The 16,954-nt window shown below is 46.9% G+C and overlaps 1 protein-coding gene across 2 annotated transcripts in view; it reads right to left on the reverse strand.

Annotated features, from left to right (window-relative positions):
* RAB11FIP1 (RAB11 family interacting protein 1) overlaps positions 1 to 16,954 on the reverse strand; it is a 32,386-nt gene extending 15,432 nt beyond the window's left edge. For both annotated transcript variants that reach the window (XM_075062777.1, XM_032773996.2), the window contains exon 1: positions 16,842 to 16,954. The gene's annotated coding sequence lies outside the window, so the exon portion shown is untranslated. The remainder of the gene's footprint in view (positions 1 to 16,841) is intronic.

Consider the following 16,954-nt stretch of genomic DNA (forward strand, 5'->3'; position numbering starts at 1 on the left):
TGAGGTGAAGGGACTGCAGGTCTGGGTGGTGAAGTCTGCCGTGGTCCTGAGTTATGAGGTCTGGATGACGAGGCAGGGTGATTGGGTTGGCTATCGACAGGTCAAGCAACATGGTGTACCAGTGTTGCCTGCGCCACGCAGGGGCAATCATGATCAGGCAAGCTCTATCCCTGCGGAGCTTTAATAGGACCTTGTGAACCAACGGGAATGGTGGAAAGGCGTAAAAAGTTGGCTCTTCCACGGAATCAGGAAGGCGTCCGAGATCGAACCCCGGGAGAGACCTTGAAAGGAGCAGAACCTCTGGCATTTCCTGTTCACGTGAGAAACGAAGAGGTCTATGTGGGGAAATCCCCACTTCCGGAAGACAGAATGTATAATGTCCGGGCGAATCGACCACTTGTGAGACAGGAAGGATCTGCTGAGTTGATCTGCCAGAGTGTTCTGAACTCCTGGGAGAAAGGACGCTACCAGGTCTATCGAGTGGGCTATGGAAAAGTCCTATAGTTGGATCGCCTCCCGACAAAGGGGGGAGGATCATGTCCCTCCCGGCTTGTTTATGTAGTATATGGCCGTTGTGTTGTCTGTAAACACTGAGACACAACAGCCCTGTAGATGTTGCTGGAATGCCTGGCACGCCAGGTGGACTGCTCTTAGCTCTCAGACATTTATGTGTAACGCCAGCTCCTGAGACGACCAAAGGCCTTGAGTGCGAAGATGTCCGAGGTGAGCACCCCAGCCGAGAGATGACGCGTCCATCGTCAGGGACATGGAGGGCTGTGGCGGATGGAACGGCAGTCCTGCACACACCAGGGAGGGCATGAGCCACCAGTTGAGGGAGCCTAGGATGCGCGGGGGAATGGTGACTACCATGTCTATGGCATCCCTGCCTGGGCGGTAAACCGAGGCGAGCCAAGTTTGAAGGGGACGCAGACGTAGTCTGGTGTGCTTGGTCACGAACATGCAGGCAGCCATGTGACTGAGGGGGCCGAGACAAGTGCTAGCTGAAGCTGTTGGGAAGTTTTGAAGGTTTTGTATAATTGATACTATTGCCTGAAATCAGGGTTGTGGTAAACTGGCCCTTGCGAGATTGGAGTCCAGGATGGCCCCAGTGAACTCTATTCTTTGTGTGGGCACTAGAGCAGATTTTTCCAGGTTGATCATCAGGCCTAGTTGCATGAAGAGATCCTTGACGACGCACACGACTGGTGACTTGGGCTTGGAGGTCCCCCGAATGAGCCAATCATCGAGGTACGGCAAGACATGTATTCGACGACAACGGAGGGAGGCAGCGATTACAGCCATGCACTTCGTGAATACCCGAGGGGCTGCAGAGAGGCCAAACGGAAGGACCGTAAACTGAAAATGCTGGTGGTTGACCACAAACCAGAGGTACCGTCTGCGCAGAGGGTAAATGGCAATGTGGAAATATGCGTCCTTCATGTCGAGGGTGACATACCAGTCTCCGGAATCCAAGGATGGGATGATTGCCCCAGGGATACCATGCGGAACTTCAACTTTTTTATGAACTTGTTCAGTCCTCGCAGGTATAGGATAAGCCTGAGGCCTCCTTTCGCCCTGGGGATTAGGAAATACCGGTAATAAAACCCCTTGCCCCTTAAGTCCCTCGGTACCTCCTCTATAGTTCCCATGGCAAGGAGCATCCATATCTCTTGCAAGAGGAATTGCTCGTGAGAGGGGTCCCTGAAGAGGGACAAGGAGAGGGGTTGGGAGGGAGGGAGTGAAATAAACTGGAAATGGTATCTGAATTCTACCATGCGTAAGACCCAACTATCCGAGGTTAATTGGGTCCACGCAGGGAGGAAAGGCGGTTGTAAAATTGAAAAGGATCCAGGGAGACAACTGGTACACCGCCCTCGGGCGCACCTTCAAAAGTTCGGTTTGGATCCCGTCGTTGGCTCGGAGGGACCGTTACTGTGACCCCCTTGACGTCCAGACTGTCGTCTGCGGTTGCCTCGACCTCGCCTCCTGCCAAAGTCCTGTCTTGGTCTAGGCGGGGGGTAAGGGCGTTGAGGTTGGGTGTGGAAGGATCTTCGTTGAGTCTGTGGTGTATGCATCCCGAGCGAACGCATAACTACCCTATTATCTTTCAGACTCTGTAGCCTAGGGTCCGTCTTCTCAGAGAATAGACCCTGGCCATTGAATGGCAAGTCTTGGATAGCGTGCTGAAGTTCAAGTGGCAGGCCTGACACCTGGAGCCATGATATACGCCTCATGGCAATTCCAGAGGCCACAATTCTGGCTGCCGAATTGGCAGCGTCCAGTGAGGCCTGGAGAGAAGTTCTCGTCACCTTCTTTCCTTCCTCCAATAGTGCCTTAAATTCTTGGCGGGAGTCTTGCGGGACCAGCTATGTGAATTTCCCTACCGCCTCCCAAGTGTTGTAATTATACCTGCTAAGTAGGGCTTGCTGGTTCTCCACCCTGAGTTGGAGGCCCCCCGCAGAGTAGATTTTACGGCCCAACAAATCCATATGCCTAGCCTCCTTAGATTTGGGGGCAGGGGCTTGCTGGCCATGGCGCTCCCGTTCATTTACGGATTGTACAACCAGTGAGCAGAGTGCACATATAAGTACTTGTAGCCTTTAAAGGGCACCACGTACTTCCGTTCCACTCCTCTGGCAGTGGGCGGAATAGATGCCGGGGATTGCCAGATGGTATCTGCCTTAGCTTGAATCGATCGAATGAACGGTAAGGCCACTCGAGCTGGTGCTTCCACTGACAATATATCTACCATGGGGTCCTCAATCTCCGGAACCTCCTCCACCTGCAGGTTTATATTCAGGGCGACGCGCCTCAGGAGGTCCTGGTGTGCCCCGAGGTCAATTGGAGGCGGGCCCGATGAGGATGTCCCCGCTGCCGCTTCATCCGGGGAAGAGGAAGACGAAAGGTCTGGGACGAGTGGGTCCTGTATGGTCTCCTGATCATGGGGGATCTCAGGGACTGGTGGGACCTGAGGGTCCGGTGCGTGGATGGAAGCTTCCTCCGTACCCGCAGAAGGGGGGCGGCTGACAGTGGCCTATGGCACCCGGTGTTCCGATGGAACGGAGCGTGATGTCACTGCGGGTCCACCTTGGGCTTGGTGATATGCCCAAGGTGTCCAGAAGGACCACGATGAGGTCCCTGGTCTGGGCTGTGGGTCTCTTGGAAGACTTGGCTGTGTGTATCTGAATCATGGTCATGTGCACAGGAGGCACTGTCCGCGTGTGATGATACTGATGTATGGCGAGACGGCCACGGAGGAGCTGAAACCACTTGGGAAGGGTCTCTGCGTCTGGTTGATCCGTCTCCACGTGGCACCGGAGAACGGTACCGGGCGCCGTACTGGTACCAGGAATGAGACCGGGACCTGCGACCGGAACGGTGCCGGGAGGTCAACCGGGACCTCGAAGCTCTACGTCGAGAGCGGCTGCGAGAGGTGCGGTGCCGTGAACAGTGCTGGAAACTGGATCAGTACAAAGAGTATTGGGTCAGTGAGCGCGATCTCGAGTGGTGCCGCGAGTTATGACCGGTACCGAGATGGAGAGCGGTACCGGGACTGCAAGCGGCATCGCGACCGGGATCGGTGACGGGACCGAGAACGCCAGCGGGACCTCGATCGTGACAGGTGCCTTTCAGCAGTGCCGAGCGAGGATGGTCTCAGGAGGGCAGGCTTGCGTACTGATTGGATAACCTGCACCGGCGGTGCCGGGGGTTGAGGCAGCACAGGCTCTGTCAGGGCAATCAGCTCCCTTGCCGTAGAGAATGTCTCCGGCGTGGAGGGAACAATAAGCTCAACCACGGTGCGTGCCAGGGAGCTGTCAGGCACTGGACTCGACGGCTTTTGTGAGGCCGGAATCAACGCGCCGAAGTTGTCAGTGCCGCGGCAGTTGTCGGTGCTGGGTGGTCCGACTTAGGCGGGTGCTCTGACTGCGACGTCGCATGGAAGTAGCAGGAGTCTTGTGCCTCTTGACCCACAGGGAGAGAGAGCGGTGCCGGGCAGGCTTCTGGGCCGGCGACAGTTGGTGCCGAGGGGCCTTCGCAGTGCCAGTGCGCTCCAGTGCTGAAGATGCCCTTCTCCCCGGTGCGGACTGTCTGGCGCTTGGTGCCGAGGGCGGAGGAGTAAGGGCTGCCTCAGTCAGGAGCTGTTTGAGACGAAAGTCTCGCTCCTTTTTCGTCCGCAGCTTGAAGGCCTTGTAGATGCGGCACTTGTCTGCGAGGTGGGATTCCCCTAGGCACTTAAGGCAGGAGTCGTGAGGATCTCCTGTCGGCATCGGCTTGCAACAAGCTGAGCACGGTTTGAAACCCGGTGAACCGGGCATGGGCCCTGCCACCGGGTGAGGGGAAAGGGCTAATCTCCAACCCCTCTTAACTATATACAATAACTATGTTAAAGAACTAATAAAACTAAGTAGAAATATAGAAAATTGAACTATATACACAATAACAATCAAAGAACTACAAGAAGCTAGGGAGATGGAGATCAGCTAAGCCACGCTCCACTGTTCCAACGACCGACAAAGGCGGTAAGAAGGAACTGAGGGGCGGTTGGGTCGGCAGGGGTATATATCCGGCGCCATGGCGGCGCCACTCCAGGGGGCGCCCAGCCGACCCACTGAGTGTTCCTAGGGTAAAAATCTTCCGACAAACGTGCACGTGGCGCGCGCACACCTAACTGGAATGGATATGAGCAATCACTCGAAGAAGAAGAAGAAGAAGAATGCACTTTCATGTAGAAATCCATGATTAAATTAAGTCTTCCTGACTAGTGATTTAAACGAATTTGATTTAAATCAAATCCACCCTGGGCAGACCAGATGAAAGTTTCTGGGTACAAAGTTTCTGGTAAAGACAAAAACGAGGGGAAAATAGGGATGACCTCATGGTAGGACACTACTGCAGACCACCAAATCAGGAAGATCTAGAACAAATATCCAAAACACAAGAGCTGGTAGTAATGGGGGACGTTAGCTACCCAGACATCTATTGGAAGACTATTATGACAACACAAAATGTCCAGTAAGTTCTTGGAATATATTGGAAACAATCTGTTGTTTCAGAAAGTGAAGAAACTAAATGAGGGGCAGCTTTTCTAGACTTGACTGTGACCAACAAGTTGTGAATGTGCAGGTAGAAGGCAATTTGGGTGAAAGTGACCAAGAAATGATAGATTTCATGATTCTAAGGAAAGGCCCATGGACTTCAAAAGAGAGGACTTTAACTAACTCAGAACTGGTAGGTAAGGTCCTATGGGGAAAAACAAAACAAAACTAAGGGCATGTCTAAACTTACCTCTGGATCCAGCGGGGGTCGATTTGCATCTAGTGAAGATGCAGTAAATCAACTGCTAAGCGCTCTCCCGTTGACTCCGGTACTCCACCAGAGTGGGAAGCACAGGCAGAGTTGACGGGAGAGCATCAGCAGTTGATCTACCACAGTGAAGACACCGCAATAAGTAGATATAAGTGTGTCAACTTCAGCTACATTATTCACGTAGCTGAAATTGCGTAACTTAGATCATCCCCGTCCCAGGGTAGACCAGGCCTAAGGGTAAAAGGGTTCCACAGGGCCAATAGTTTCTTAAGGAGAAACTATTAAAGCGGTAATGAGAGTCATTAACTAAAAATTAATTAAAGGAGGAAGGGTAAAGTAACATTTCACTTTGGTTTCCCAAACTTTATACTTTGTTTCTGCTTTCTGAAACTTCCAGGGGTTAAAAGTAGAAGCAGGTATGACAGAAAAGGCATCAGTGCAACAGAACTGTACAGATGCAGTTACACACCAATACCTGAAACAGTTCAGTCAAGGCATTCTCCAAACACCCCATACCTTTCTTTCCAATTCTCTGTTCATTTACTATTTCAATACTTTTCAAATATAGAAACTCCTGAACCACAGAGGGAAAACGCCTATAATTTCCTCTTTGGAATCAAGCACCTTATCACTGTTGGATGTTTCTATTTACTTTAGTCTGTTAATACAATACTGATTCAGAATCAAGGTACCAAAAGCAAGATTCTTTATAGACAGGACTTCTACACTTATATTTTGAACACTTTATCTGTTTCTGAAATTACAGTTTTAAACACTGCAGGCTCTTTATGTTAGACCAGGCCTGCACAACATGCAGCCTGCGGAGGCTCACTGTGCGGCCCGCAACGGGGAATCAAAGGACTCTGGGCTGCCAGCAGCGGCGGGGAGCCCAGAGCCCCTTAAATCCCAGCCGCGGCCGGAAATCAAAAGGCTGTGGGCTGCCCGCAGAGATTCCCGGCCGCGGCTCAGATTTAAAGGGCTCAGGGCTCCCCAGCGGCTGCAGACAGCCCAGAGCCCTTTGAATCCCAGCCCCGGCTCCAGCGGTTGGGCTGTGGCTGGGATTTAAAGGGCTTGGGCTCCCCTCAGCAGCAGGAGCTCTGAGCCCTTTAAATCCCTGCCCCAGCCCCACAAAGCTCCGGTTTCCCCCAGCTGCCGGAGCCCCGGGCCCTTTAATTTGCTCCCGACAGCTCCCAGCCACCTCTTCAGCTCGGAGCCCCTGACTGATTTAAAAATCAAGTATCACCTCCCCACCCCTAACTTTCCTTTTTGGCCCACAGCTGTTTTGGTGGGGCGGCGCTGGGGCGGGGTGTTTTCGTGGGGCTGCAGGGTTTCGGCCCTCAGCTGTTTTCTTTGGAATAATGTGGCCCTTGCCGCTTTACGAGTTGTGCAGGCCTGTGTTAGACTATTAAAACTTGTTCAATTACCAGGCAAGGTGTACTACTTGATGACATTTCAATCTTGTTGGCACAAAAAGTAGGCATTTACTGGCATCATGCACCATGCATAGTTTCTCACCAATCACTAGGAGCTGTAGAGATCTGCTGACCCTGCAGAACTGACAGGAAAGGCTGTTTTGAAAGGAACTGGGATTTTCCCTCACATCTTAACTACTAAATTAAAGCAAACTAATAGAAGTATTCCATCACAAGCTGAATGAAAAGCATGAAACATGAAAATGCCTTGCTGCCCTTTTTTGCACTGCCACATATTGAGGGTGAAGAGAAATAGTGGGTCCAGGCAGTTTGTTTCAAAACTATTTCAGACAGCTGACCCTAAAATGAGTTTCCACTTCCAGACAAACATAAAATGGTCTCTTGAAGAAATGCATTCAAGAGAAACGGGTGAGAAAACTTGAGTGCAAGTTTTATTAAAGCAATTTTCTTCCAACTGTCAGCCTACAATGACTAACAGCCAAGTTACAAAATCCCTAAAATGAAACCTATACTGGAAATGCTGACCGTTCTCACTGGAGTATCAAAGAACACAAGTTGAATAAGTTCCACTCACCAAGCCTTAGACAAAAGTATAAAAATGAATATATTTTGCATTTAAATGTAAAAAGCCCCTGGCCATTTTTTGTGACTCAAAAGTGTGTTTAATTCAAGGAATGTTCTTACGTATTTTCTGGCTCCAAATATACATCAGTGAGCTTATTCTGTTTATTTTCCATAGCCCGTTTAATAAAATGGTCCCAGTTGAATGTTTTAAAAAAAAAAGCTCTAAATATTCAAGGAATGCAACTTCTATTAAGTACAGCCATAATTTCTAAGAAAAGTTGCTGTGCAAGTAATGCTATTTACTTTCAGCAACACAATCTTTGCAATATTTGTGCAACAAACTGTAGGCACCTTCCCCACAGACTAATTAACGAACAATGTGCATGTCAGCAGTCAGGGCCAAGATTGTATATATTCTGCATACTGTAACTAAGGCTACGTCTACAATAGCACTTTTGTTGGTCAGGGGTGTTTAAAAAAAAACAAACCCACCCCAACGAAAGCATCGTTGTGGACAGCGTTATGTCAGTGAGAAAACGCTCGCCTGCTGACATAGCTACTGCTGCTTATTAGGGGTGATTTAATTATGCCAACCGGAGAGTTCTCTCTCTCTCCTGCCAGCATAGAGGAGCTGCACAGAGGCCTTACAGCACGACGGCAGCAGTACAGTAGTGCTGCTGTAAGGTCCATAGCGTAGACCTAGCCTAAGTGGGAGGTTAGAAGAAAAACTTCAAATGAAAATGGTGGGTTATTTTATTATATCCTCTTCAACAAAATTTAAAATAAATCCAGTAGCCAACAGCCCACTGACAAGGAAGTTTCAACATAAGAAACAAGATATGAAAACAGTTATTGACAGAACTACGTCTTCCAAGAGACATTACCAGGTTTTTCCTTAATTTTGTTCAGATCTTTGGATAAAAGGAAACCTGGAAGAATACTACACCACTATCTAATGGAGTAAGTTTCCTGCATCCTGAACCTTGATGGCTGAAGAGCTTTTAAAGTCCAAAATAATAAATATTTAAAACTTGACATGTTTCCTATGATAGGCTATAAACATCTGCCATATGCCATCTTTTCCCCAATGCATTTTAAAAAACAGCAACATTTTTCATTAGACATTTGTGTTTGAGAACTCCTTCACACAACAGAGTGCTACACAGCTTTGTCAAGAACCACTGTTTGCTTATGGGCTAGGTTGGTGCTAATGCTCCTGTATGCCTGATATCAGCCCAGAACTATTTTTTTTAAAATAGTCCCTGGAAGAAAAATAAGTCCACACCAAACCCAGCATTCATGGTTGTCAGTCCATTAGGAGGAGCCTTTACATGGGCATACTCAATTTACAAGAAGCCAGTGCTGCCAAACCTCTTACTTCTGTGAAAGTAAAGGCCAAACTGGCCCTCATGAGATTCACCAAGGTAGATCTGCTAGGTAGTTAAAACAGCTCATTAGTCATTAGTCCATAATATGTTAGAGTGTATGCTAGCCACACACTGTTATTCTATTAAGAATAGTCTCACAGTAGAAACCATAATCTTACTAATTTCAGAGCAGCCAAAAGCATTTAGATTAAAACAGCAAATACGAGAATGCAATGTTGATCTAGCTGTTCAAAGCTAGGAGGAAAAATCTTTAACTTCATACAATTTCCACTCCACAGTTAACGGAAAACACCATTTTACTCAATTAGCTATTATTCCAGGAGATTATGTCCTTTAAGGGTATTTATTTATTAAGAACAAGAGTGTTTATGACTTGCATTGTACAGTACTTTCATTCTTCACCTAAATAAGAGGCCTTTACATACATGGTAAATGTTCTTGGGTGACTTCACTGTTCTCAGTGTGAACTGTTACTGTTTCTTTTTAAAGATTTATACACAAAAACCAAGGGTATCTCAAAACTGAAATAAACATTGAAAACTTCCCTCTAAACCATATCCTACTCCAAGCCATTATTGCCTCCACAACAGAAAAAGGTTAAAAAATGGATACTGACTAACCTGTAAAACCCAATCCTACTGTCCTCCAGATATAACTAGCATAAGACTGACTCCAACACTGAGTCAATAAGGCAGTTTCATCTTTTCAAAGAAAAAGGATTCTCTTTTTTGGTAAGTAACACAAGTAGTCAGACCTTCTTAGAGGTAACCAACACAGCTTCTGTGAACATGTTATTTCAACTCAAGCATATGTACAAGAGCACCAGAGAACTTAAGTTTGTCTATACTGAAATACCTTCACAGGAGCTTTAGAAAAGACTGATATCAAGACTCAACTAGAGGTTTAATTTAGAAAAAAAAGTCTTAAAGATTATCTACTTAGATGACCTTGTCAATGATTTCCTCCTCAAAGGAATGTAGATACAATCCTTTAAAAAATCCCTTTATTTGAATTACCATACACTGATGGGCATTAGTCCAGGCATCATACTTCAAGACAATCAAACCAAGTCGTTTTCCTAGGAGGCTATGATATAACAAGTTAACCCCCTAGGAAAACTACATTTAATTAAACTGATCGTGAATGACTTATTCAATGAATTTGTACATTAGTTTTTAATGCTGATTGATAGTTACAGTTATTATAAGTCTAAGTATTGTTGGGGTTTTCAAAACTTCTGTATACATTTTTATGAATCCAAACAAAACAATATATATTTAAAATTACTAGTTTTTGCCTCATGCAAAGTATATCCCTTCATACTGAAATCAACAAGAACAGGTATAGCTGGTATAGTTAAAAAATAAGCCACAGCCTGCTAAAATAGATGCCCATTGATTGTATTTGTCATAAAGTTGTACTTTCCTGATCTAGAAGTTTAAATGCAAGTTCATATTTTTCATCTGAAATTTTATATATTTCATACCAGTGGAAAACAACAGAAGAGAATGATGACATTAATCTTGAAGTCAGCTTATTACTAATGATATTTCCATCCCAGTAGCAGCAAGTGAAGATCTCAAACTCATTTGACTAGAATTTTCTGATGTGGTGCAAATATTATTCATATGTAAATAAGTTTTCATTTTAGAACAACAACTATGGTAATAAACATGCCTTTTAACTCTCCTTTAATATGCTTGACCCTACTAAAAACACTTCCAATAAGTTAGTCTATAGTTCTTAATACAGCCTGTAAAATCAGAAGCCAATAATCTCTTTGAAGCAATGATGTTTTCACCCCTTCTGGCTAGAGAGGTGAAAACATTATCTAATATGACAAAACATCTAGAGTGTATAAAACCAAAGACACTAAAATCAGAACATAACTCCACCTTTCAAATAATATAATTTAATAAGCACACAACTAAAATTCACTAACATTAAAAAACTTAAACCTTCACTCCTGTTGTGAACTCCAGTGTTCATCCTTCCATTTCCCCTCCTGCAGATATTTTTGTAAAAGGGTATGATCCAACCCATAGGGTACGTCTTCACTACCAGCCGTATCGGCAGGTAGCAATCGATTTCTCGGGGATCGATATATCGCTTCTCATCTAGACACAATATATCGATCCCTGAACGAGCTCCTGTCGACTCCGGGACTCCACCAACGCGAACAGCGGTAGCGGAGTGGACAGGGGGAGCCGCAGACGTCGATCCCGCGCCGTGAGGATGGTAGGTAACTTGATCTAAGATAGTTCGACTTCAGCTACATGTGTAGCTGAAGTTGCATATCTTAGATCGATTTCCCCCACTGGTATAGACCAGCCCATAGGGTCCAAACTGAGTTGGGCACGCAAACAAAAATGGACACAGAGACCCTATGTCCGCTTGCAAGGAAAGGAAATGAACTGCAAACACACTAAAGTATATTTTTTTTTGTAGTAAGGTGTTTAATGTGTCATAAACAGATAGCTAAGGGTTAATGTTTCTTTTACCTGTAAAGGGTTAACAAAGGGAACCAAACACCTGACCAGAGGACCAATCAGGAAACAAGATTTTTCAAAGCTCAGATTTTCTTTTCTAGTTGAGGCTCAGGGGATAGGAATCTCTGTGCCAGGGTATTACGGTCTCTCTCAGGGAAAGACTGGGAGGGGGAAAAAGTGTCAGAGTTGCAAAGCTTACCTTTGCAGGGACTCTGACTGAGGGTGAAAGAAACTGGATCTCTCTGTTTTGCATTTCAAGGAATTGAAATAGGGTGATCTTCCAGGGCCATCCAGGGAGGGGAAGCCTGGGAGGAAATAAAGAGGAGACAAGGGGAGGGGGTTATTTCCCTTTGTTGTAAGACTCAGGGCATCTGAGTCTTGGGGTCCCCCAGGGAAGGTTTTGGGGAGACCAGAGTGAGGCAGGCACTGGAAATCCTGTCTGGTGGCAGCGCTATCAGATCTAAGCTGGTAATTAAGCTTGGAGGTTTCATGCAGGCACCCACATTTTGGAACTAAGGTTCAGAATTGGGGACTTATGGACTTATGATGATGGTGGCAGCGGTGGGATAAGATAAGAATCCAGAAGCCAGTAGGATATTATTTTTCTTTTTCTCTGCTAGGGCTTTTAAGCAGAGAGAAAGGGTTTGGTTTTAAAAGGAGCCAGAGAGAAATTTTTTTTTTCTGTTTCTCTCAGTATGCTCAGTTGGCTTGCATATTAAGCAAGGAACCATTAAAGGTGACAAAGGGTCTTTTGTTAAACAATAGAACTCCGATTGTGAGTCAAGTACCCCCCAGCAAACACACATGCAAATAAAGTGGTTTTTTTTTTTGTTTAATTTACATTTCAAAGAAAGAAAAAAAAAATAGCTAGAAGAGAACTCGAAAAAAAGTTTTGGTACTACTGTTGCTAGGCACAAACCCAGGAGACACAGAGAGCCAGCAGTTCAGACAATAAACACCAGAGGGCACCCCAACACAAGAAAGCAGGAACCATGACTACCAAGGAAAGCCTGAAACAGGAACGAGCCCGGCAACAAACCATGCAGAGGCAGAAATGAACATAGGAGAGATCGGCGAACTGGAATTAAAGCAGAACTAGCCAAAGAAGAGGCAGCCCACCAAAAGAAAACTACAAGATCAAACTGGCAGCCCACAAAAGAAAACTACAAAAGAAGAGGCAGCCCACCAGAAGGAAACAAGAAGAAGAAGAGGCAAGCCCACAAAAGAGAACAAGAAGCCAAGATGCAGCCCCAAAGAGAGATTAGAACTCCAAGAAGAAAAACACAAAAAAGAAAGTGAAGAGAGGGAAAAACAGAGAAAGCATGAACTGGAAGAACAGGCTAAGCAAAATGAACTCCAGCCAATCCTAACACCCTTCGCCAATATTGTTCCACAGCACAAGAAATTTCCCACCTACAAGGCAGGTGATGACACTGAGGCCTTCTTAGAAAATTTTGAAAGGGCCTGCCTTGGGTACAGCATCTCTGAAGACCAGTACATGGTAGAGCTGAGGTCACAGCTCAGTGGACCCTTAGCAGAGGTGGCGGCTGAAATGCCAAAGGACAGAATGAACGATTATAAACTGTTTCAAACCAAGGCCAGATTCAGAATGGGGATAACCCCGGATCATGCCCGTCGGCGTTTCAGAACCCAAAAGTGGAAACCAGATGTGTCATTTCCCAGACACGCCTACTACGTTGGAAAGAATTATGAGGCCTGGATATCAGGAACCAATGTTAAATCCCTGGACGAACTGCACCTCCTCATACAAATGGAGCAGTTCTTGGATGGTGTTCCTGAGGACATAACACGGTACATACAAGATGGAAAACCCAAAAATCTCACCGAGGCGGGGAGATTGGAGCCAAATGGATGGAAGTGGCAGAAAGCAAGAAACTACTGTCAAGGGGAATGAATACCCCAGGGGGCACACCGACAATAAACCCTACAACCGAGGGCAACCCAAGACCCCTCCTACAACCCAAGGAAAGCCACAGACACCCTATCCTTCCACCTCACCAGTCTCCAGTAACTCACCTCGACCCAGTGACCCGTCAGCTGGAAGATGCTTTAAGTGTAATGAACTGGGACATATAAAGGCCAACTGCCCAAAGAACCCCACCCGGGTGCAAGTCATTACACCACATCACACCAAAGATCCCCAGGCCCAGATACCTCTCAAATCCCCTTGGAGCGAAGGGAAAATTTGAAAGTGGGCGGAAAGAAGGTTACCGCGTGGAGAGACACGGGGGCACAAGTGTCAGCCACTATCCACCAATCCTTCGATTCCCAAACTCATCAACCCCAGGCCAAAGTGACCAGTTACCCCTTCATGTCACAAGCTGTAACTTCCTACAGCTGAACTGCCTGTCCAGTACAAAGGCTGGTCAGGAATGTGGACTTTGAAGTCTATGACAATTATTCCATCCCCATGCTACTGGGGGAAGACTTGGCAACCAGGTGAAGCGAGCCAAGAGAGCGGGAATGGTTACATGCAGCAAACCAGGCAACTTCCAGATCATTCCTGTCCTTAGCGTCCACAGGGAACCCATCTGTGTTACCCAGACCGCAGACGAGTAGGACCCGGATTCCCTGCCAACGACTGAAACAGCCACAGCACCTCCAGTCCCAGGCCCGGAACTGGAACAGCAACCAGCACCAGCAATCGCAAACACGTCGTCAACCTCAACGCCGGAGGCGCCAGCAAGCCAGAATGCAAGAGCAGCAGACAACCATACCCAAAAGGCTCAGCCAGAGCCTGAAATACCCCAGGTGCACCAGCGGAGACGGTTCACCAGCAACGGAAACAACCCCATCCCTACATCGCTTCCACAGGGACCAAGCCCAAGTCCACAGTCTGAGAAAGAACTGGTATCTCCAGCCTCAAGGGAACAGTTCCAGACTGAGCAGAAGCAGATAACAGCCTTCAGAAAGCTTGGTGGCGGCACGGAGCACCCCACCGCCTCAACTCTCTAACTGATCCCACTTTGTTATAGACAAGGACTTTTGTACACAGAAATTCTTTCTGGGACACGCAGGAAGAATGGCAGGCCGCAAAAAGAGGTTTGTGTCTCACACTAATACCGGGGAAGCTCGTAAGCTTAGCCCATAATCATCCATCCCAGAACCAAAAACAAATGGGGAACGTCCTTCCCTGGAGGGGATGGGTAAGGATTTGCCAAGTATGTCCGTCTTGTAGCGTGTGCCAAAAGATGGGAAGCCCCAAGATCTGGTTCAAGGCCCCTCTCCAGCCTCACCATAATTGAGGTCCATTTCAGCGAGTATTTGTGATATTCCTGGCGTCCTTTCCCACAAAGCATGCCCAGAGGAAAGCGGACGTACTTAACTGATTTCGTGGGACTTTGTACCCAAATTGGCCGGAAGCAGTACTCTAGGCCAACACCAGGCTAAAGCTGTGTGCACAGAGCCCTAACAGACATTTTTGCCAGGTAGGTGGCCCTGCTGAATATCCTTAAGATTCAGGATCTAATTTCTGCAGGACACCATAAAAACGCTGTGGGAAACTAGGGGTGAATCATTTGAGTTGCTCACCGAACCGCTACCCCATGCAAACCAATGGCCGTCAAAGGTTAATGGAGACTTATGGGGCCAGATTTCTAAAATTCTGTGAAATGACACTCCACATACTGGGACCTAGTGTTGCAGCAGTTCATTTTGCCTACAGGCGTACCCCTTCGTTTCACCAATTGAACTTTTGTTAGCCACGAGTTAAGCGCCCTTACGAGCTGTTGAAACAGCAAGGCGTAGGGTTTAACGCTCTCCAGAACACATTCTGGACTTTTGTAAGAAGCCACAAGCACCCTCGACACTCTTAGCCCTTGCTAGAGAAACCTAAAGGATACTCAGGGAAGAGCAAGGCTGATGATAAACATACCAGAGGAGCGTTCTCAAGGTAGGAGACCAGGTTATGGTCTTAAAGGGCGCAAACAGCCCATTAAGAATGAAGCATCATGGGAAAGGCCATTCAAGTACCAAGCGGGTGTGCACTTAGTTCACCCATTGTTCTCCACACTCAGGACGGACTGACCAGGCATACCACTCCATTGACACAGGTAATGCTCACCCAGTTAGAACACCACCCTACCGGGTGTCTCCTCACGCACAAGCTGCTATAGAACGGAAGATCCAGAACATGCTACAGATGGGTATAATTTGCTCATCTACCAGTGCATGGGCATCTCCAGTGGTTCTGGTACCCAAACCAGATGGGGAAATACGCTTTTGCGTGGACTACCGTAAACTAAATGCGGTAACTCGTCCAAACAACTATCCAATGCCACGCAGAATCTTCTCTGCCAGTAATAATGCACAAGAAAGAACCCACTTGATTCTGCAGGACTAGGAGTCAGAAAAATATCCTCCTGCTTGTAAACTGAGAATATCTGATGAAAAGTACTTGAAACCAAATAGCAAATCCCAGAATGCCATTTAAAAAATCATTTTCCTTCATCAAACAATCCTATATCTTTGTCATTTCCTGAACTGACCAACTGTGCTCTCAAATACAAGCTTGAAATTTAAAGAAATTTTTCTATCCCTCATGAAAGAAACATTACACACAAAAGAACAAGCAGAGTGATATTGTCCCAAAGTCTCCAGTAAAATATATAAGATATGTAAATTGGTCCTATTCATCACAATGCCATGTTAATTTAGAAGCCTCATGATGACATCCAACGTAACTGTCAAGATTATTTGTTTCAGAAACACCTGCTCAAGTGTTTATCCTGCAATCTGAAACTGCTCTCCACTCCTTCCTAGTTCCTTCATTCACTTGCCAATCCACTTGCTTCCCCTCACCTTGACAACTTCTGCAAGACATGTCCAATACAAGTTTCTCATACTGAAAACTGAAAATGTGAAGACAATGCAGACTACATAACATTTATAAAAATAAATATCCTTGATGCTGTACTGGGTATAGTCTTTATCATTTTATTAAAACTTTAAATTAAGCTGCCACAGAACCTAAGGATCTAGCTGCAAAGTTCTGATTAAGTTTGCCATGGAATAATAGAAGCTTTGTCTACACAGAAACACACAAAAACTTCAACTGATGTATAGCTTCCTTACTTGTCAAATTAGCTCCTTGTTATCAAAGGGCACTCCCTGGCTGCTACCATTGATCCCATCCCACACAAATCTCTCTCGCTTTATTATGGTAAAGTGCTGACATACTGCACCAAAAAACATGCTAGGGGAGGGCCCGTCAAACACCCAAGCCCCAGCTCATGACACAACGGTTCCGATCTACGCCGGGATTTCCAAGCATAGGAAAGAGACAATTTCAGAGGAGCACCAGCTCCTTTCTCCAACTAAAGCTGTGCAATAAAAAAAAATTAACTGAGCCCAAGCCAGACAAATGGGGAGAAAGGACGGACAACAACCCGGTCATTGCCCTAAGAGCAACCTACCGCTCGGGGAGGGCCAGCGCTGGGAACAGACACGGGGCTCAAACCCAGGAGCGATCCCATCGTGGGTGACTTTAGCGAGCCGGGGAGAGCTCGCCACGCCAAGGAAGCCCGCCCGAGCTCGGGTCAGACCCGGAGTTTCCAGCTCCACTCCGCTCCTGCTAGGCAGCGGGAGGGACAAGCCCTTAGCCCCCCTCACGGATCTCCGCCACTCCCAGCGGGACTTACCGGGTGCTGCGGCGGCCGCCCTCCTCCTGCAGCTCGGCCAGGCGGATCTCGGCCCGCCCCAGGAACTTGTCGAGGCCGAGCAAGGCGCGGTGGAGCACGGTCAGCTGCAGGGC

The sequence above is a fragment of the Chelonoidis abingdonii genome, chromosome 2 (assembly GCF_003597395.2).
Source record: "Chelonoidis abingdonii isolate Lonesome George chromosome 2, CheloAbing_2.0, whole genome shotgun sequence".
Classification (NCBI taxonomy): Eukaryota; Metazoa; Chordata; order Testudines; family Testudinidae; genus Chelonoidis; species Chelonoidis abingdonii.